Here is a 23,030-nt window from a genome sequence, read left to right as displayed (position 1 = left end):
GTAGGTCCTGTCCTTTAAAAGCACTTGTCTTTGCAGGGGCAGGCCAGTCGATTTCGGCGGGAGAATCAGCTAGTGAGTCAGTTTCAGCGGGAGCATTGCGGAAGTGGTTGCTGGGAGGTAGGTCTGTCCTTTAAAAGCACTTGTCTTTGCAGGGGCAGGCCAGTCGATTTCGGCGGGAGAATCAGCTGGTGAGTCAGTTTCAGCGGGAGCATTGAGGAAGTGGCTGCTGGGAGGTAAGTCAACCTTTAAAAGCACTTGTCTTTGCAGGGGCAGGCCAGTCGATTTCGGCGTGAGAATCAGCTGGTGAGTCAGTTTCAGCGGGAGCATTGAGGAAGTGGCTGCTGGGAGGTAAGTCAACCTTTGAAAGCACTTGTCTTTGCAGGGGCAGGCCAGTCGATTTCGGCGTGAGAATCAGCTGGTGAGTCAGTTTCAGCGGGAGCACTGCGGAAGTGGTTGCTGGGAGGTAGGTCTGTCCTTTAAAAGCACTTGTCTTTGCAGGGGCAGGCCAGTCGATTTCGGCGTGAGAATCAGCTGGTGAGTCAGTTTCAGCGGTAGCATTGAGGAAGTGGCTGCTGGGAGGTAAGTCAACCTTTAAAAGCACTTGTCTTTGCAGAGGCAGGCCAGTCGATTTCGGCGTGAGAATCAGCTGGTGAGTCAGTTTCAGCGGGAGCATTGCGGAAGTGGTTGCTGGGAGGTAGGTCTGTCCTTTAAAAGCACTTGTCTTTGCAGGGGCAGGCCAGTCGATTTCGGCGGGAGAATCAGCTGGTGAGTCAGTTTCAGCGGGAGCATTGAGGAAGTGGCTGCTGGGAGGTAAGTCAACCTTTAAAAGCACTTGGCTTTGCAGGACAGGAAGTCGACCCGCGGACTTCTGGGAAGACCCTCACCAATAAATTCTGGTGGAGAGGAAACCCGAGACACTACACGTGTAGTGTCTCCCACCCGCCCTCCTCCTCTAACCTAATAATAAAACCCATTGGTCTGAGGTAAGTACCATATTTTATTATATTATTATTATTTTTTATAAAAATTTAATTTAGTTGTTAGCCAGATCTTGGCAGAAAGTTAGAGGAATGGCAGGGAAGGGAGTGCAATGTTCCTCCTGCAGGATGATTGAGGTGAGGGATGCAGTTAGTGTCCCTGCTGATTTTACCTGCAGGAAGTGCTGCCATCTCCAGCTCCTCCAAGACCGAGTTAGGGAACTGGAGCTGGAGTTGGAAGAACTTCGGATCATTTGGGAGGCAGAAGGGGTCATAGATAGCAGCTTCAGGGAATTAGTTATACCAAAGATTGGAGATAGGTGGGTAACTGTAAGAGGGACTGGGAAAAAGCAGTCAGTGCAGGGATCCCCTGCGGTCGTTCCCCTGAGAAACAAGTATACCGCTTTGGATACTTGTGGGGGGGACGACTTACCAGGGGTAAGCCATGGGGTACGGGCCTCTGGCACGGAGTCTGTCCCTGTTGCTCAGAAGGGAAGGGGGGAGAGGAGCAGAGCATTAGTAATTGGGGACTCTATAGTCAGGGGCACAGAAAGGAGATTTTGTGGGAGCGTGAGAGACTCACGTTTGGTATGTTGCCTCCCAGGTGCAAGGGTACGTGATGTCTCGGATCGTGTTTTCCGGGTCCTTAGGGGGAGGGGGAGCAGCCCCAAGTCGTGGTCCACATTGGCACTCACGACATAGGTAGGAAAGGGGACAAGGATGTCAGGCAGGCTTTCAGGGAGCTAGGATGGAAGCTCAGAACGAGAACAAACAGAGTTGTTATCTCTGGGCTGTTGCCCGTGCCACGTGATAGTGAGATGAGGAATAGGGAGAGAGAGCATTTAAACACGTGGCTACAGGGATGGTGCAGGCGGGAGGGATTCAGATTTCTGGATAACTGGGGCTCTTTCTGGGGAAGGTGGGACCTCTACAGACAGGATGGTCTACATCTGAACCTGAGGGGCACAAATATCCTGGGGGGGAGATTTGTTAGTGCTCTTTGGGGGGGTTTAAACTAATGCAGCAGGGGCATGGGAACCTGGATTGTAGTTTTAGGGTAAGGGAGAATGAGAGTATAGAGGTCAGGAGCACAGATTTGACGTCGCAGGAGGGGGCCAGTGTTCAGGTAGGTGGTTTGAAGTGTGTCTACTTCAATGCCAGGAGTATACGAAACAAGGTAGGGGAACTGGCAGCATGGGTTGGTACCTGGGACTTCGATGTTGTGGCCATTTCGGAGACATGGATAGAGCAGGGACAGGAATGGATGTTGCAGGTTCCGGGGTTTAGGTGTTTTAGTAAGCTCAGAGAAGGAGGCAAAAGAGGGGGAGGTGTGGCGCTGCTAGTCAAGAGCAGTATTACGGTGGCGGAGTGGATGCTAGATGGGGACTCTTCTTCCGAGGTAGTATGGGCTGAAGTTAGAAACAGGAAAGGAGAGGTCACCCTGTTGGGAGTTTTTTATAGGCCTCCTAATAGTTCTAGGGATGTAGAGGAAAGGATGGCGAAGATGATTCTGGATATGAGCGAAAGTAACAGGGTAGTTATTATGGGAGACTTTAACTTTCCAAATATTGACTGGAAAAGATATAGTTTGAGTACAATAGATGGGTCGTTTTTTGTACAGTGTGTGCAGGAGGGTTTCCTGAAACAATATGTTGACAGGCCAACAAGAGGCGAGGCCACGTTGGATTTGGTTTTGGGTAATGAACCAGGCCAGGTGTTGGATTTGGAGGTAGGAGAGCACTTTGGGGACAGTGACCAAAATACGGTGACGTTTACGTTAATGATGGAAAAGGATAAGTATACACCGCAGGGCAAGAGTTATAGCTGGGGGAAGGGCAATTATGATGCCATTAGACGTGACTTGGGGGGGATAAGGTGGAGAAGTAGGCTGCAAGTGTTGGGCACACTGGATAAGTGGGGCTTGTTCAAGGATCAGCTACTGCGTGTTCTTGATAAGTATGTACCGGTCAGACAGGGAGGAAGGCGTCGAGCGAGGGAACCATGGTTTACCAAGGAAGTGGAATCTCTTGTTAAGAGGAAGAAGGAGGCCTATGTGAAGATGAAGTGTGAAGTTTCGGTTGGGGCGATGGATAGTTACAAGGTAGCGAGGAAGGATCTAAAGAGAGAGCTAAGACGAGCAAGGAGGGGACATGAGAAGTATTTGGCAGGAAGGATCAAGGAAAACCCAAAAGCTTTCTATAGGTATGTCAGGAATAAGCGAATGACTAGGGAAAGAGTAGGACCAGTCAAGGACAGGGATGGGAAATTGTGTGTGGAGTCTGAAGCGATAGGCGAGATACTAAATGAATATTTTTCGTCAGTATTCACTCAGGAAAAAGATAATGTTGTGGAGGAGAATGCTGAGCCCCAGGCTAATAGAATAGATGGCATTGAGGTACGTAGGGAAGAGGTGTTGGCAATTCTGGACAGGCTGAAAATAGATAAGTCCCCGGGACCTGATGGGATTTATCCTAGGATTCTCTGGGAGGCCAGGGAAGAGATTGCTGGACCTTTGGCTTTGATTTTTATGTCATCATTGGCTACAGGAATAGTGCCAGAGGACTGGAGGACAGCAAATGTGGTCCCTTTGTTCAAAAAGGGGAGCAGAGACAACCCCGGCAACTATAGACCGGTGAGCCTCACGTCTGTAGTGGGTAAAGTCTTGGAGGGGATTATAAGAGACAAGATTTATAATTATCTAGATAGGAATAATATGATTAGGGATAGTCAGCATGGCTTTGTGAAGAGTAGGTCATGCCTCACAAACCTTATTGAGTTCTTTGAGAAGGTGACTGAACAGGTAGACGAGGGTAGAGCAGTTGATGTGGTGTATATGGATTTCAGCAAAGCGTTTGATAAGGTTCCCCACGGTAGGCTATTGCAAAAAATACGGAGGCTGGGGATTGAGGGTGATTTAGAGATGTGGATCAGAAATTGGCTAGCTGAAAGAAGACAGAGGGTGGTGGTTGATGGGAAATGTTCAGAATGGAGTACAGTCACAAGTGGAGTACCACAAGGATCTGTTCTGGGGCCGTTGCTGTTTGTCATTTTTATCAATGACCTAGAGGAAGGCGCAGAAGGGTGGGTGAATAAATTTGCAGACGATACTGAAGTCGGTGGTGTTGTCGATAGTGTGGAAGGATGTAGCAGGTTACAGAGGGATATAGATAAGCTGCAGAGCTGGGCTGAGAGGTGGCAAATGGAGTTTAATGTAGAGAAGTGTGAGGTGATTCACTTTGGAAGGAATAACAGGAATGCGGAATATTTGGCTAATGGTAAAGTTCTTGAAAGTGTGGATGAGCAGAGGGATCTAGGTGTCCATGTACATAGATCCCTGAAAGTTGCCACCCAGGTTGATAGGGTTGTGAAGAAGGCCTATGGAGTGTTGGCCTTTATTGGTAGAGGGATTGAGTTCCGGAGTCGGGAGGTCATGTTGCAGCTGTACAGAACTCTGGTACGGCCGCATTTGGAGTATTGCGTACAGTTCTGGTCACCGCATTATAGGAAGGACGTGGAGGCTTTGGAGCGGGTGCAGAGGAGATTTACCAGGATGTTGCCTGGTATGGAGGGAAAATCTTATGAGGAAAGGCTGATGGACTTGAGGTTGTTGTCGTTGGAGAGAAGAAGGTTAAGAGGAGACTTAATAGAGGCATACAAAATGATCAGGGGGTTGGATAGGGTGGACAGTGAGAGCCTTCTCCCACGGATGGATATGGCTGGCACGAGGGGACATAACTTTAAACTGAGGGGTAATAGATATAGGACAGAGGTCAGAGGTAGGTTCTTTACACAAAGAGTAGTGAGGCCGTGGAATGCCCTACCTGCTACAGTAGTGAACTCGCCAACATTGAGGGCATTTAAAAGTTTATTGGATAAACATATGGATGATAATGGCATAGTGTAGGTTAGATGGCTTTTGTTTCGGTGCAACATCGTGGGCCGAAGGGCCTGTACTGCGCTGTATTGTACTATGTTCTATGTTCTATGTTCTATCACATCTACTTTTACGGTTGCTGGACGAGCCAATTGGACAGGTGGGTTTTGAGCGACACACCTGATCCAGGGCAGGCCGAAATATCAGGTTTGAAATAAAATTTTAAAAGGCGATCAGGGGCTGAGGTTTTCAGGGTTCTGCTGTCAGCTGTTTGAATGCGCTGCCCTGACACAGTTTTTCATCACATTTAATTTGTAGCGGTCTGCTTCCTGAGACAGCACCAGCCCTCTCCCATCCCCCCTCTCCCAGCCCTCTGTCACCCCCCCGCATCTCCCACCCCACCCCTCACCCAGCCCTCTCCCATCCCCCCTCTCCCAGCCCTCTGTCACCCCCCCCGCATCTCCCACCCCACCCCTCACCCAGCCCTCTCTCACCCCCCTCTCCCAGCCCTCTCCCACCCCCCCTCTCCCAGCCCTCTCACACCCCCCTCTCCCAGCCCTCTCTCACCCCACCTCTCCCACCCCCCCTCGCCCAGCCCTCTCCCACCCCGCCTCTGTCACCCCCCCTCTCCCACCCCCCTCGCCCAGCCCTCTCTCACCCCCTCTCCCAGCCCTCTCTCACCCCACCCCCCTCTCCCACCCCCCTCTCCCACCCTCCTCTCCCAGCCCTCTCTCACCCCCCCTCTCCCAGCTCTCTTCCACCCCCTCCCTCTCCCAGCCCTCTCCCAACCCCCCTCTCCCTGCCCTCTCTCACCCCCCCCCACTCCCAGCCCTCTCTCATCCCATCTCTCCCAGCCGTCTCTCATCCAAGCTCTCCCAGCCCTATCTCACCCCCCTCTCCCAGCCCTCTCTCACCCCCCTCTCCCAGCCCTCTCTCACCCCCCTCTCCCAGCCCTCTCTCACCCCCCTCTCCCAGCCCTCTCTCACCCCCCCTCTCCCAGCCCTCGCTCACCCCCTCTCCCACCCCTCTCTCACCCCCCTCTCCCAGCCCTCTCTCATCCCCCTCTCCCAGCCCTCTCTCACCCCCCCTCCCAGCCCTCTCTCACCCCCCCTCTCCCAGACCTCTCTCACCCCCCCTCGCCCAGCCCTCTCTCACCCCCCACCTCCCAGCCCTCTCTCACCTTCCCTGTCCCAGCCCTCTCTCAACCCCCCTCTCCCAGCCCTCTCTCACCCCCCCCCCTCTCCCAGCCCTCTCTCACCCCCTCTCCCAGCCCTCTCTCACCCCCCTCACCCAGCCCTCTCTCACCCCCTCTCCCAGACCTCTCTCACCCCCCTCTCCCAGCCCTCTCTCACCCCCACCCCCCCCCCCCACACACCTCACCCCCCACTCACCCACCCGACCCCCCACCACCCCCACCCACCGCACCCCCCACCCACCTCACCCACCCCACCCACCTCCTTCCCCCAGTCACCTCACCCCCCCACCCACCTCACCCCCCCCCACCCATCCCACCTCACCCCCCCAACCCACCTCTCCCGCCCCCCCCCCCCCTCCACCACCTCACCCCCCCACCCACCTCACCCCCAGGCTGCACTCAGCCTTTCCAAGCAAACATTTCATGCTGGCCTCCTGTTAATCGGCCAGCCAGCATAAAATCGTACTCTGCGGCCGATTGCAGCCGGAAACCATTTCACGTCCGTTTCTGGGCCCAGCAAGTGCCCCTCCTCGGCAATAAGGCTGTAAGAAATATGAAAAGAAGTAGGTTGTTCCGCCATTCAATAGGATCATGGCTGCTCCGACATTCCTCACATCCACTTTCCTGGCCTTTCCCCCGTAACTTTTGATTCCCTTCCTGATCATGAATTCATCTATCTCAGCCTTAAATGTACCCAAGTTCTCTGTCCCCACAGCTCTCTGTGCCAGCAATTCCAGGCCCAGGGTTCTTTGCTCAATTGACACCAAAGAAGAATGGATAAACTCTCACTCATCTTGTTGTTTGTGAGATATTACTGAGCAGAAAGTGCCCACTGCATTTGCCTAAAGTTCAGAGTACTTCAATACGAAGCACATTGAAATATTTTGTTGACCTTATAGGGTGGGTGCTATTTGAAAGGTTTTCTGTTTTTCCATCTTATACGCTGCCATTTCTCTGCTGTTCTAATTGCTGAAACATATCTGAATGAATTTAGATTCAAATGTGGAAATGTTCAGCAAGTCAGAAAGCCTATTGCACATGAGTACCCATTATCAATTCTTTCTGCACATTACGGCTAATTCTAATGGCAAATATGAAAGCGAGCTCTATGGTTTTCCGTCACTTTTAATTGTCCTTCTTTCTGTAAACTTACTGCCATCATCACTGTTAAGCAGACCATAATGGCGCATTAATAACTAGCAATCTCTGGAGTGCAGTACAACACATGATTAAGTCTTGCTTTGGAAGTGCTTCAAAACCGCTGCGAGGAGAAAGTGTGTTTGGTGCACCAATTGAAGTGGGGCTACTGCTTGTCGTTGGTCTTTTTGCCAGTGTGCATATTGTGTTGCTTGGTAACGCCCATGTGAAGTGGGTGTTGCAACATTATCTGTAGAGCACTGAGACTCATTGCTCATTGGTCAGCAGAAGAAAGGATCAAGACCGCCGCAATTTACACAGCAGTAAGACAACTGGGGCTGGATTCTCCATTTCTGAGACTAAGTGTTGATGCTGGGGCAGGACTCGTGGACTTTCACAACAGCAAAACTGGCACCAAACCTGGACTGATTCAACAACCGTTGGGAGGGCTAGCACCGGCACCACATGGAACACGACCGATTCCAATGATAAATTGTGTGGGATTCGCCCACAGATACTCAGGAGGTTGACAATCTGCAGCCGCTTTTACACATTACATTCCCCACACGCTCTCATCCCAGCCAACAAGTTGGCACTGGTTGTGTTGGAGCACGCCCATGCTGCTGATAGGTCAGCAGGGGCCAGAAAGATCCTAGGGGGGGTAGCCTGGAGACACCTATACAACCCGTGGTTCTAAGTTTACAGTGGGTGTCAGCGCATGCGCAGCTACATAGCTGCCTTTCCGGCTGCAGCAATGGTGTTCCGTGCCCATGCATCTCAACCCCACAGCCCACCTCCTGGCCACCCCCCACTATTACCCCCAGCTCTGGCAGAAGCCCCCCAGCTAGCGGCACAACGGTAAGCACACTATGGCGATGTTGGACACTTTCCATGCCCCCTCTCTCTCCCTCAGCAGCCACAAAGGCGGTTTCATGATTTTTAAAGGCACAAGTGAATCGTGCCGTCGGGAACTCGGCCCATCTGAGGCGGAGAATCTCAGAGGCCCCGGAGAATACCGGGTCAGGCCTGCTAATGATATTCAAATGGTGTTTACTGTATGTGCGTTCCAGACTGCATTGACGCTACTGTCGAGGCACCGGAGAATTGCAATTTGGTGTCAAATCGGCACCCGCTGCGATTTTGGCGTTGGAACCTATTCTCCACCCAATCACATTTGCCAATTTCGGCGTCAGCCAATCAAGAATCCCGCCCCTCGTTTCCATTGGTATATTGCCCCCACTAGGAGGTATTGTGGCACAATGGTAGCGCCCCTAACTCTAGACCAGAATCTCCGGATTCGAGCCCAGCATCAGGACTTGTTGGCCACGGAAGCAACGTTCATAGCAGGGTTCAATGGGCTGATAAGCAGCTCAGGAATCCTCCCACCACTTCCTCACAATACACCAAAGGGGAAAAACAGTGTGGGTCTGAAGACATACTAAAGAAAATTGCCCTGCACTTGTTCTGTAATGTTACATGCATGTAGCCAACTAACTTAATTCATCCTAATGGGAACTATCTTGGAGATGCATTGCCTTAGGAAACTCAGTTTAAGACAGAAACCAATGCCTGAACTCTTGTTACTCGCTTCATCTAATGCCACAGGCGATAGGTGTGAAAGGCATCATAAGCCTCAGATTTCATTATTCTGGATTCTTTCAAGTCAGCATGAGAGCTCATGCGCAGCATCAGTAAAATTATTGTGCACAAATGTGTCAAGGTTACCTCCATTCATCCTTACTTACAAAACGGCCTCTACAATCTAAGGTCAAAAGCCGAAGCAAAGTTCCCTTAACTTCACCGGCGAGGCTGTGACAAAGTTGTGTAATGTCCAGAGATTTCACCTCCATTGGCCAATGCAGAACAGAAATCAAATGTTTTTTAACACTTCCGAAGGATCAGAAAAATCTCCCAGCAATTTCTCAAATTTATACCACGAGTACATCAATCCTCTGTGAACTGTTCTTGGATACTTTGCACCTCGGTACATACTTAAAATTGGAAAGATTTTATGTGCTGCCTTTGAATGTACAGTACGAAATCAGAGAGGCAGAATTAATTATTCTATTTGCATTGCAATAAACTGTTTGCATTCTGAAATCTGACGCAAGCTTACTTTTGGCACAAACTAGCTGAACAGATTTTAGCCCAATGCCAACCTCTATGCACTGAGGCACGTTCCAAAAGACATTAAAGCAATGTCTCATTGCAGTCAGTGTTTTATTTTATACTACTGAAGAAAGCCGCAATATCTAAGACTGTTACTGATCCATAGGTGTGACTTACATGCTTACATTCTTCATCATGATTTCTATACTCAAGACGCGCTTTCCCAACTTAAGCAGTTCCTTCCACTGAAATCACATTAAGGATCCTGTTACAAATTCACATTTATTTGTGAATTTGTAACTTTAAAATATGAATTTCTGTTGTAGTGAGTGAACCTTTAAAGTTAGCAAACTGAATTTGACTTTTGTTGGTTGGTGTTGGAGGTTGGGTTTCCTCACTTCTTTTTGACACCAATCAGAGAGAGCCTCTCCCCTCAGTAAAGCCAGGTAAGTACAGTTGCTTCCTGTGTAACTTTGCACTTTGTGAAGTTTTGTCAGGACCCATACTGCCTGCTGAATTAGCCCTGGTTCCAGATCAACACTCAACCCCCAGTCCTTGCCTGGCTCCAGGCCCAGCCCCAAACCCCACATACTTTCAACATCTGGTTCAGGAGAACACTGTGACGTAAGTTTGAGTTTGAGATGGTTTTTAAAATCTGTCACGCTATATAAGTTTTTTTAAAGCAGCTGCACTCATGAACCACAGCCGGATTTTTTATTCTGGGCCCTATACGTTCAAGGCGGGGGCAGGAACCAGGGATGTTTTCCACTATAGAGCCTTGTGGGAATTTGTGTGATGCTAGGCTTGCTATTTGTGCATCTGTGTGTTTCACGACGTACCATGCAGCAGGGCGGGTTGGATGATGTGTGCCCCGTCTTCTTATCTGGGCGCCATACTTAAAAGCACCCATACATCAGCTTCTTTGCTGTAATCCCACCATGGAAGGAGGAGATGGCCCAATGAACCCAGGGGGCTCCGTCCCTCAATTCACCCTTGTTGCTGCTCAATGCAGTGGAGACCAGAGAGGTGTCCTGTATGCTGAGGATGGAAGGAGGTGGTCGGGCTGTGTGACTAACCCTGCATGTGAGGAAGCCACCAGGGTGGTCAATGCCCACAGCCTCTACTGGAGGACTGCCCTGCCGTCCAAGAAATGGTAGAATGATTTCATCCGCTCCTCCAGGGTAACTCAACCCTCAACTGTTCACACTCACCTCACTGAATGGTGGAGGGACATGGGCACCAGTGGTAAGAGCATCATCTGTATGGATCATTGCTAAAAGAGTGACTCATCGGGATTCCCACACTGGCTGAGGTTATTCATGATGGCCCACCTTCTCAAACCTTGACCCTTGTCTGAGGTGTGGTGGCCCTCGGGTTAAATCACCGCCAGTCAGCCCTCCTCATAGGGGAAATCATCTGGGACCATGCAGACTTTACTAACCCCTACCCCTGCTGGGTCACTGTCTGTGCGGAGTCTGCACGCTCTCCCCGTGTCTGCGTGGGTTTCCTCCTGGTGCTCCGGTTTCCTTCCAGAGTCCAAAGACGTGCAGATTAGGTGGATTGGCCATGATAAATTGCCCTTAGTGACCAAAATGGTTAGGAAGGGTTATGGGGATAGGGTGGAAGTGAGGGCTTAAGTGGGTCGGTGCAGACTCGATGGGCCGAATGGCCTCCTTCTGCACGGTATGTTCTATGAATCTATGAATCTATATGGTGATGCCTCATAGCCCCATTACAGTCCATCTAGTCTGCAGGCGACACCCCTGTCATCCCTGACCCTTCCACACAGAGGATTCTGATGCTGTTTGGGCAGCTGGGGAAAGAGATTCGGCATCAAGGGCACTAGCAAGCAATGCTAATGACGGGTCTCTGTGACCTTTATCCCTCTATCTTGATGTGCTCACTGCTCTGGAGGGGGCTGCCCCAGAACCTTTGTGGACAACCTGCAGAGCATCAACTACATGGTCCACAATCCATTGGGTTATTTGTAAGAATGGATGCATGAAATAGATACCTGATACCCAAATGTTCTCAGCTCCACCTTCTCTCTTTGCTCAGGATAACTTATAGCACAACAGGGGAAAGAGAGACAGAGGGAGACAGAGAGAGGGAGAGAGAGAGAGAAAGAGAGGGGGAGAGTGAGAGAGAGCAGACAGGAGGGAATAAATCTGAACGAGACACCTTACAGAGTTTGAGGAATGGGCAGCTGAGCTGACACTGGAGGAACTGGACTGAGCCTGTGCAGATCGAGAAATCGGTGAGTGGCGTCCATCGAGTAAGGAACCATGCAGAATATCATCATGTGGAAACATAAGGGCCACGTTTTGCTCCCTGCTGGAGGCAGCTCATGCAGACACTGACGCTCTCCTCTCTCACTTACAGATGAAAGCAGTAAGAGGGGAAGGCCAGAAGAAGCAACCCGGTCATGCAGTTCCGCCAGCCCACAGAGGGCCGAGGGCATTGGGGAGGAGGAAGAAAGTGCACCAATGGAGGCATCACAGAGTCACCTGTACACTCCAACAACCCAGAGACACACACCTCGGTGGAAAGTTTAGGCAGGGTCTAACATTCCTGTGGTCACCCCACAGACACATGTCCACAGCAAGTGGAGGCGAGGTCAGCTAAACTCCCCAGCACTTGGAGCACTGCTGGGCAAGTGCCATCCATGATATCCAATTCAGATGACCAGCCTCTGGGGTCAGCCCTGTCTGAGATGCTGGAGACTCAGCGAGAGGCAGAAGAACATCAGACAGAGGTGACAAAGGTGCTCAACAGAGTGGCACGGGGGATGCCTGCTCTCTGATGAAGAAGTTCCAACCTGTGTGAACATGGGGCTCTCCATGGGGAGGATGGTGAACGCCATGGAGAACCTCGTCCAGCAGAACCAAGTTTCTGTAAGAGGTGTCACACTCCATCGCTGTAACCATGGATGAGATCTTGCTATGGCTACTTGAGAGGGGGAAAGGGGAAATTTCAACCTCCCTCCAGGTGCCCCTTCTTCATAAGGAGTCAGGAAGGGGCCCTGGGCACCGAAAGGGAGGATACTTTGCTGTTGGATACTACTGGCACTCGACTGAGGACACTCTGAGTGTGTCTGGCCCTGTGACTCCATTCAGTTTCAGCTGTGACTACAGAGGGATCAGCATCCCACAGCAGAGGAGTCAAAGTAAGCCAGGGCCCTCCAGGCCTCAGGTCTCCTCCTGCAAAGTTCATCCAAGTCAATAGGGCAATCTGATCAGCAGGCTGCCTACACTCCTGCTGCGGATGTCGAGGGAGAGCCTAGAAGAAGCGGTTGGGAACGAAAGATTAAGAAGTTATATTATCACATGTGGTTGCACAGGTGCACTAGAATTGTTAATGTTCTTACACTTCTGCAAAAAGACTACACTTTGACTTCAATGTAGTCTGATGTGGTTTAACTTAACGTTGTCTTTAAGCCTGTGCACTGCTTCCACCCCCAACTTCAGGGGTATCCCAGGCTGGACCTATGTTCCCTGGAACTATGCATGTGCAGGGGACGGGGGTGGGTCAAGGACGAAGCCTCTCATTTACACTGAGCCTTTGCCCTTTGAAAGCCCATCTGTTGAAATGCCTCAGCATTGTCAGTGCTACGTGCTGGGGATCCCCTTCAGTTGTCGGAATTGGTGGACCTACCGCTACAGCCATCACCTGATGACTTCGCTCCCATGCAGCATCTCGCGATCGCCACTCGAAGCTCTGTATAGTTACAAGCAGCCATGGTGAGTCCGTTGCCTCCCAACCTCTCCCTGTGACCTCAACGCTCCCCTCCCCATTCACCCTCCTGGTGTGGCCTTTAACCTTTCTACAGTCACCCTACAACCCCCCCACATTATCCTCCATCCAGTGCAGGTGAATATTCACAAGTCCTCCCTTCCCAAGAAGCTCACCCTGTTGATAATAGACATTCCCCCCATCATCCTGCCGACCCAGAATCTAGTTTTATTTCCATATCCCCTCCAACAACCCTCAGCGTCCCTTCACCTGTTATAGCAGCACCCTTACCCTCCCACCCTATCGGCTCCCACTGCCCCGTTTAACCCTCATAGACATTAGTTTACTCTATCATTCAATGTGATCATGCTAATCCTCTATCTTAACCCATTTGCCTGTGGTCTCCCGATATCGCTTGAAGCCTCATGTGTCTAGAAATCTATCTATTTCCTTCTTAATTATATTCTGTGATATGGCACTCACAGCCTTATGTGGTAGAGAATTCCACAGGGTCACTACCCTCTGAGTGAAGACTTTTCTCATCTTAGTCCTAAATGGCCTGCCCTGTAGCCGGATAATGTGACCCCTTGTTCTAGGTACAACCCGTCCTCCCCAGTCAGGCAAAGCATTATCCCTTCATCCAGCCTGAAAGCTCTGTCAGAATTTTGTACAAATCAATGCGACCCTCTTTTATTCTTCTAATCTCCAGTGAATACAGACCTAATCGACCCAATCTCTTCTCAGAGGACAATCCTGTCATCCCAGGAATCAGTCTGGTAAACCTCACTGCACTCCCTCTGCACTCTGCACTCCCTCTGTGGCAAGTTATCTTATCTTAGTAAGGAGAACAAAACTACACAAAATACATCTGGTCTGGTCTCACCAAGGCCTTGCACAGCTGTAGTAAGACATCCTTGCTCCTGTACTCAAATCTTCTTGCAATGAAGGCCAACATACCCTCATTATCCCATCCTTTCAACAACTGCCTCAGCATGCCACCAGGACACATCAGTTGACACTATGGACCCCTTTCCCTTCTTCCAACCCCATGCCTGTTCCACTCTGGCACAAAAACCCAGCCATTTCTACTCACCTCTCCGTAAACTACCTCAACCAATCTGTTATTGTTGCAGAATCTCTCTCATTCCCATACAACCCCCAACCTACCCCATCTTCTTCTGGGCCTCTACACCCACCCCACCTCTTTATTCACCTCCCCCCCATCTAATCCCTCCCAGCATAAACTATAACTGCGCTACTCCAGTATTTCATGCAGATTACAAGTTGCAGTGAGAGGATCCATGTCCGGTGGAACCTGCAGATTGAAGATTCCAATCCTGGAAACTCCAGTAGTGTGAAGTTCCTGGTTCTTGACGTTCCAGCAGAGCGGTGATCCACATCCTGAAATCTCCTGCAGTGTGAAGTTCCAGATCATGGAATCTCCAGCAGTGTGAAGATCCACATCCTGCAATCTCCTGCAGTGTGAAGATCCATATCCTGCAATACCCTGCTGAGTAAAGATTCACATCCTGGAATCTCCCACAGTAAAAAGATCCAAATCCTGGAATCTCCTACAGAGTGAGACAATATCATGCAATCTCCTGCATTAGGAAGATCCATATCATGGAATCTCCTGCAGTAAGAAGCTCCAAATCCTGGAATCTCCTGCAGGGTGAAGCTCCACATCCTGGAATCATCCGCATCAAGAAGATCAACGTCCTGGAATCATCCGCATCAAGGAGATCCACATCTTGGAATCCTCCGCAGTGAGAAGATCCATATCATGGAATCTCCTGTGTAGCTCCAAATCCTGGAATCTCCTGCAGTGTGAAGATCCATATGCTGGAATCTCCTGCAGCAAGAAGATCCACATCCTGGAATCTCCTCCAGAGTGAAGGTCCACATCCTGGAATCTCCTCCAGAGTGAAGGTCCACATCCTGGAATCTCCTCCAGAGTGAAGGTCCACATCCTGGAATCTCCTCCAGAGTGAAGATCCACATCCTGGAAACTCCTGCAGTGTGAGGATCCACATCCTGGAAATTCCTGACTTGTGAAGATCCATATCCTGGAATCTCCTGCAGTGTGAAGATCCACATCCTGGAAACTCCTGCAGTGTGAGGATCCACATCCTGGAAACTCCTGACATGTGAAGATCCATATCCTGGAATCTCCTGCAGTGTGAAGATCCATATCCTGGAAACTCCTGCAGAGTGAAGATCCACATCCTGGAAAATCCTGCAGTATGAATATCCACATCCTGGAAACTCATTCAGTTAGAAGATCCACATCCTGGAATATCCTGTAGGATGAAGATCCACATCCATGAATCTCCCACAGCAAAAAAATCCACATCCTGGAATCTTTGCGATGAGAAGATACATACCATGGAATCGACTGCAGATGAAAAATCCACATCCTGGAATCTCCTGCAGAGTGAAGATCCATATCCTGGAATCTCCTGCAGTGTGAGGATCCACATCCTGGAACCTCCTGCAGAGTGAAGATCCATATCCTGGAATCTCCTGCAGTGTGAGGATCCACATCCTGGAATCTCCTGCAGTGTGAGGATCCACATCCTGGAATCTCCTGCAGTGTGAAGATCCATATCCTGGAATCTACTTCAGTGTGAATATCCACATCCTGGAAACTCCTGCTGTGTGAAGATCCATATCCTGGAATCTCCTGCTGTGTGAAGATCCATATCATGGAATCTCCTGTAAGGTGAAGATCCACGACCTGGAATCTCCTGCAGAGTGAAGATCCAAATCATGGAAACTCCCACACTGAGAAATTCCACATCCTGAAATCTCCTGCAGCCCTGAGATCCAGGTGATAGAAGCTCCACGCACCCACTGTTGGATGTGCTGTTCCAGGGTTCATTGTCACTAGATAAGTATCTTTATTAGTGTCACAAGTAGGCTTACATTAACACTGCAATGATGTTACTGTGAAAATCCCCTCGTCACCACACTCAGGCACCTTTTAAGTTACACTGAGGAAGAATTCTGAATGTCCAATTCCACCGAACAAACATGTCTTTCGTGAGGAAACCGGAGAACGGAGGAAAACCAGGTAAACACAGGGAGAACATGCAGACTCTGCACAGACAGTGATCCAAGCCGGAAATCAAACCCGGGTCTCTGGTGCTGTGAGGCAACAGTGCTAACCACCGTGCTACTGTTCTGCAGGTTTTCAACTTTGCCTCTGCGCAAGCTACCCCAGTCCTTTTAAAGGTGAGTCCCGATATGTCCACGCCATGGACATGGTGCAGACCAGCATGATATCGACTGGCACCAGGGATAATTGGACAGTGGGAGGATAATTCCGATTGGGGCTTCATCTGCATCCCATTAAAGGGATACAAAATGGCTTCATGCCAGCCTCTGGCGGGAATGGTGACGATGATGGGCGGGCGTTCACATTCCCACCGTCATTTCATATTGGCGGAAAACCGATTATTTGGCTCCTGCCACATTGACACGCCTCCCCGCCGACCCCTCCTCCCCTCCCCCACCATTACACCCAGCACCCTTCGGGACTCGAAAATCCCAGTCCATATTGCAACCTAATTCAATATAGAAGTTGCAAGGATAACTATTGTTTCTAAGCCGTCGACTTGAGGGAAGGAGATGTCACTCAATTTAACCAACAAGACATTTTGTTCCTATAAGTAATTTGTTCAGTTATGTGTCTCACTCACAGCTCATTCTTAATTCAGCTGACAGTTATTCTATTCAACTGCGGCCCAGTAATTACTTTGAAGCATTTAGCAGCCTTGACTATACAAATCACTGAGATGGTCTGGCACTTTCATCAAGACTAACTCAAGCCAGGAAGCTCCTGCTGTTGGGTAAAAATGGAAGGAATGATCAGGGAAGCATATGAAAGTAAAAAATGTAGATTGGTATCCTTCCTTCAGGAGTTATCAAGACCAAGCATCTATTATACATGAATCCTTGTCTTTTTTTTCATTCGCTTATTGTTCAATATAATAATTTGCCAGTTAACACCCAGAACAGAGTCTGCCATTCCGCCAAACTAATTAAAAGGATGCTGTAGATGTACAAGGTTGATGGAGGTGCTGAAGAAAATTTGACCAGTAGCCTGGGAATACTCGCTCTTTATTTTGTATTCAGTAAGTAGTTTATTTTTGGTAAAATGTTGTGAAGAAAGAAATTGCATTCACAGTATAGAAATGTCTTTTGTATCCTCAGGATGTCCTGAAGTTTCACACAACCAAAAATTACTTTTGAAGTGAAGTCACTGTAGCAATGTCAAGAGCCGCAGCAGCCAATGAGCAGACAAGATATCAGAACCATGTTCAGAATCACAGTAATCCAAGCTTCAATTGAACTACCCAATGCAGAGAAAACTGCAACATGGGCTTCTTGTACAGTGCAGGAGATTGAAAAAAAGGCCAATTCCATAGATCACTGTCTCAGGTATTGGATAGAAGCAAAGTTGTAAGAACTTAGCAAAATGGCGAATGGCAATTATTTTATTTTCATTGTTTGGCAACTCACCCATAAAGAGTACGAAAGGTATGCTGCTGCAGGGCTTAACAGGTCACACACTATCTGAATTGTTTTGGCTGCATACAAACAAATTCTTTACCTAAAAATATCTGAGGTCAGCTTCAGGGCAGGGAGCCCCCTGCTTCTCAGAAGCAACTATGGAAGTACTGCTGGAGGAAATGCTTTTGTGAAATCATTATTATTCTTTTACAAAGACAGAGCTACGTTTAATAAGGCCGCAACGTCTAATGGCTACTGGTCTGTTTAACTCAAACAGATTAATCGTGGAGCCAAGCAGAGTGGAGTTAGGGTAAGGATCAGCCACGACATAATTAAATAGTGAACTAGGATGCAGAACGGCATGGCTGATCGTACGTTCCTTATTGCAGTTAAGCACACTTTCAAGTTGCATAAAGGTTTGTGACTAGCTTTCTTTCCATTTTGGAACATTCCTTGTTACGGTTGAAATTTGTCGGTATAAGGTGGAGATTGAAGGGTAACTTCTGAAAATCTGACAAGTAAAGTGCAACATCCAGAGTGATCCAAAATGAGGAGTGTGACATCTGGATTATTTTGAATCTCATGAAGTTTAGCCAGGGCCATGCTTCTGCAGCTACTGCATTGGGTCCATCCACATCCTCAGCTCCCAGTCCCAGTCCCAGTGGCGGGAATGGCAGGAGAGCAGTTTCCCCTAAAGATTGGCAAGGAGACAAACGGTTGCTTCTGGAAATGATGGTGGATCGCGCGGCGGACCACAAGCAGCCTATTGTATATTTCCAATATTTCTGCTTGATTTTCGATTTCCAGGATTAACAGATTTTCAGTGACAATAAGAGCTCAGTGTCCACTGCGAGAATGTGCAGTCAGGGCTGGGCATCCACAGGAATATGGGATTAGGCTTGAAATGCAGCTTTGCCAGAGACACAAAATGGAGGTTGTGCCTCAACACTTATTATATTCCACAACCAATTTTCTTTTTGTTTGAAGTCAATGGACTGGCTATGAGCAATCCACTACCACCCTTTTATGTTCTCCTCACCAGTTGAACTTCAAGCCCGCAAAGTGAACTTCAGTTTACTTCGCTGACAATGGCACTTCTCATTTTCAGTTCCATTGAATTAACTTCAGAGCATTACTGAAGTTCAGACTGAGTTCGATGGACGTCTTGATTTCTGTGGTGGCTGGATAGCTCGCAGTCTGGGAAAAATGGCACAATGCCTGTATAATGCAGTTGGTATAATATACAGTGGCAGGAGTCCAAAGATAACTGATCTATCAAAGCCTGTGCTTATTGTGTGTCACAGCCATCTCAAGTAACTTCACTGGATAGTCATTAGCAGGCCAAGATTTATTAATTGTTTAAATTATGGGCAGTATGAGTACCTGTTCTAAATAATTTAGATGCATGTTGAACAAAATTTACCAAGGAAACAACATCTGAGGATTTATTTTTGCAGAGATTTGGATTAACAACGCTAGCCTAACAAATTCTCTGGGAATCCTTTGAGGAGTCAGAAGTTTGGCGCGGCTTCCACCAGCTGCTTTGGCCCATTGTTGCCTCTGTCACAAATTCTGGGGATGAAGTCACTTAAATATATGAGATGGGAACATGTGTCTACAATAGCTCAGCAAAAGCACTCTGCTCCACTTCAGTGGGAGTAAGTCACAGAGGCGCCGTAAAAACTGCTCAGGATCTTGACTGGAGTGAAGAACAATACAGCAAAAAAATGTTTTAAGTTATGTGGAGATTTGGAAGGACAGTGTTCAAAGAGAACCCAATCAGTCTGCAACTTTTATTTCCTTGGGTATTCAGGAAACCATGGCGCGATTTAATGGCCGTGTTGCGCTTAAGCGAGAGCGCGATCAGGCCATTAAATCGCAGGAGATGCGAAATTCCGAAACTGCACCGGGTGCCAGTCTGTTGCAATCTAACCGGCCCCCTCCCATGGGTGAGATCAGGATCTCACCATAGCGTGGTGAGAAACGAATAACCACCACTTTAGCCCAATCCCCATACAATTAATGGGAACAACCCCCTATCTAACAGCCCCCCAAGATCTAATGGCCTCCCCAGCAAGTGGTCGTACGGGTGCCGATTAGTGCACCTTTTTAAAAATGTGAAGCTGGTGGAATGGTTGCGGTGGGGATCCAAGGAGCTGAGTAGGCATCTTTGCTCGCAGGCAAAGAGCCCGGAGTCACTGGGATGCTGCTCTGCTACTTGGGGGGCGGAGCCAGTGGGGCAGTGTCATGTGAGAGTACCTTTAAGAAATGGGTTTTTTTTAATGGATATGTGTATAAGTATCTGGTGTGAGATTACCTTTAAGAAATGGGTGTTTATTGCTGCAGTGATGTCAGAGAGTGGGTGGAGCTGGGCTGTCTGTCAGATGTTTACTTTCGTTTTAGGCTGTTTGCTGCAGAGTGTGTTTTAGTTTTGTTTTCAGTGTTGGAGCTGAAGCCAGACACAGCAGCTGTACTGCTGTTCCCGCTGCCAAGAAAAGACTATCTCTTGATCATTTGGTGAATTCAGAATTATAAATGTTTTCAGTAGTAACTTTAACCTGATGTGCTTCTGTTAAAGGTTTTGTTTTTAAGTCGTGTGGATGTTAAAAGGAAAGCTTAAAGGATTACTTAGTGTTGTAGTCTTTGGGGGTTGTATTTGAATTAATGGTTGCTAAGATGTTCACTGTATGCTTTAAAAAGGTTAACTTGAGTTCATAGAATAAACATTGTTTTGCTTTAAAAAAATACTTTTCCATTTCTGCTGTACCACACCTGTAGAGTGGGCCGTGTGCTCCCCATACCACAACCTATTAAAAGTTGTGGGTCAGGTGAACTCCATGATACACTTTAGGGTTCTCTAAACCCTGGCCCATAACACCAACCTCGGTCGGGTTGGGCCGCCATCATTGAGGGTTTGCGGAGCAGGGGTGTGTGTGGCCACCCATGACCTGCGTTGGGCTGGGGGTGTGGGGGTGTGGGGTTGTCTCAGTGCCTGCGGGTCCGTCATGTCAACTGCTGGATCGTGTGATCCACTTTGGGCGAAGCCCCTGCCCCAGCCCGCCTGCCCCAATAACCACCCATAACTCCCACTGACCGCGGAGGCTACTGCCAATACGGGATTGGCAATCGTAATTAAGTGGGCACTTCACAGTTCCCAAGTTGATCTCCATTGATAGCTGTGCCATGCAGCAAGTGGACGTTATTGCCTAGCATCCCAATCGGACCATGATGCTTGGACTCTGTGGCTGAACACTGCAGCAGGCAACACACGGACACAGCGGCCAACAGCCAAACATCCAGGGACTGGGTCCCAGAATTTCGGTGACCAGAGGGTGGGTAAGTGCATGGGAAGGGGACCAACGCCCAGTTCAGATAACTTTACGTGCGGGAGTCTGGGGTAAAGGGACTGGGGTCCGGTAAACAGGGGACCCCGCTGCAGCCGGGCAAACGTGGGCTGGGTGTGGGAAGTCCGGGGGATAGGGCTGGTTCAGTAGGGAAGTGGAGCTTGGGGGAAGATGGGCCAAATGGGGGAGGGGGAATGGGTAGTATTGGGGGGATGTGGAGGAGTATGGGGGGGGGGGGGGGGACATGGGTGGGCTGGGTCTTGGAATGGTGCGGGGCGGTGCCAGGCGCATTCCAGTGCTGGAGGTTGCCGATCCTCCTGGTCAATTTCCCCGAGCTGACGGCCGCTGCTACTTCCTTCCAGGCGGCACTGGCTGCCCTGTGGCTGACCCTTCGGGGCTCTTGGGGAACAGAGCATCCCGTCTGACCTCAACTGCGTCCAATGATCTGTCGGCATCCCTGCATTGTGGGTCTTGTCTTCTCAGAAGCATGGCTGTGAGCTATATGGACTTGGCTGTGCAGGAGCAGTTTAAGTGTGTTCTCCCTCGTTAGCAGGAAGCTGGCGAGTGCGTTCCCGGCGAATCGGCCGGAGGGACCATAATTTGCGGTGTGAAGTCCATGGGGCCTCGTTAAATGGACCAGTTAATATTTGATAGTGGTCACAGCCTCGCCGATCCAAATGTTGGGAAGCTCGCGCCAGTTTCCACTCGCTACCACACTTGGATGTTTTGTGGTTAAATCGTGCCCCATATTTGCTTCCGGCTAGACCTATGGAGCTCAGGAAACACCCTGTTTACAGCCGGCCAAGTGTAAAAGGGTGGAAATTAGGTAGATCAGGGTTCTATCTCAAATTGTACCTGCCCAACTCTTGTCAACATCCGTTTGCAGCTCTTCCTGGCTAACCAGAACTTTGACCCCACCATTCAATATTTTTTTCTTTATTTGCAATAAACTTCATTTGACTTGTGGAACATCTAGGATAGATGATGGCTGGATTTTATTCCGCCCCTCCCACCGCAAGAATGCCACAGGCGATACGCCGATAATGGAAAAATCAATTGAACTCGGGCGGGATTCTCCGGTGGCTGGGCGAACGTGGCCGGAGAATCCCGCCCAATAGCTTCTATACATTAATTGTACAGTGATACATAATCTATCATAAAAACATCCACAAGAACATTTGGAAACTGTGGTGATATGCCTGTAAGCAGTATCACAAATGGGTGGTGTGCAACCTCCAGCCAGTAGGTGGTGGTGCAGACACACCATGCGGTCGCAAGACAGTGGTCATGTGACCAGGGGCTCCAATATAAGTGAGGGCACGCACGACCATCACCAGATGGTTGTAGGAGATGGTAGTAAGACATACAGGTGAACAGTCGTGCTAGGTGTAGTTCCAGAGGAGTACAAAGAAACTTCATGATAACTTACTCTATAACCGATCGCAATTTTACCACGTGTGATTCAATAAAGATCCTGGTATGGACAAGTCAAGATGTTTGGCGCATTCTTTTGCAAGACATCGAAGACCAAAGACAACAGAAACCTGATAGATTGACCTATCTACCTTCTTATAGTTTCTTCAATAACCTTTCTCTCCAGTATCAATTGTCTCTTTAAACTTAGTTCTACAATCAGTTTTAATGATCTTTCTGGTAATTTAATCCAACAAGTTTATTCTTCTTTGGTAAAATATCTCTCACTTTCCCTATTTACACTCAGCTTCCTCTTTTTTACCTTCTGCCCCAGGTATTTGAATTCACAGTAAGGTGTTAATTTAATCTTCACAGGGTGGTGGGTGGAGGGGCTGTATTTAACCCCACCCTTCCCATGGCGGAGCCTGGGCAGGCAGGCAGTTAAATGTCCCAGTTTACTTATTGGCTGGAAATCAGTCTAGATCCCTCCATCCCAATTTTAAAGCATGTTCCTGAACTGGGAGCTAAGCCTCATTAATGAATGCTAATTAGGGTCTAATGACAACCTCAGGCCTCGACTATGATATTAACATTGGCCTGAGCAATTGAAGAGGATCGGAAAGCTGATGAGAAGTTTGAGGTAAGGGTTGGAATTCTCCGGCCTTTGGGAATCTCTGTTCCTTCCGGCAGCGCACCCCACCCACAGGTTCTGGCAACATGAGGTGACTCAATAG

Source organism: Scyliorhinus torazame, chromosome 13, assembly GCF_047496885.1.
Source record: "Scyliorhinus torazame isolate Kashiwa2021f chromosome 13, sScyTor2.1, whole genome shotgun sequence".
In the NCBI taxonomy this organism is placed as follows: domain Eukaryota; kingdom Metazoa; phylum Chordata; class Chondrichthyes; order Carcharhiniformes; family Scyliorhinidae; genus Scyliorhinus; species Scyliorhinus torazame.
This window is presented reverse-complemented; position numbering follows the sequence as displayed.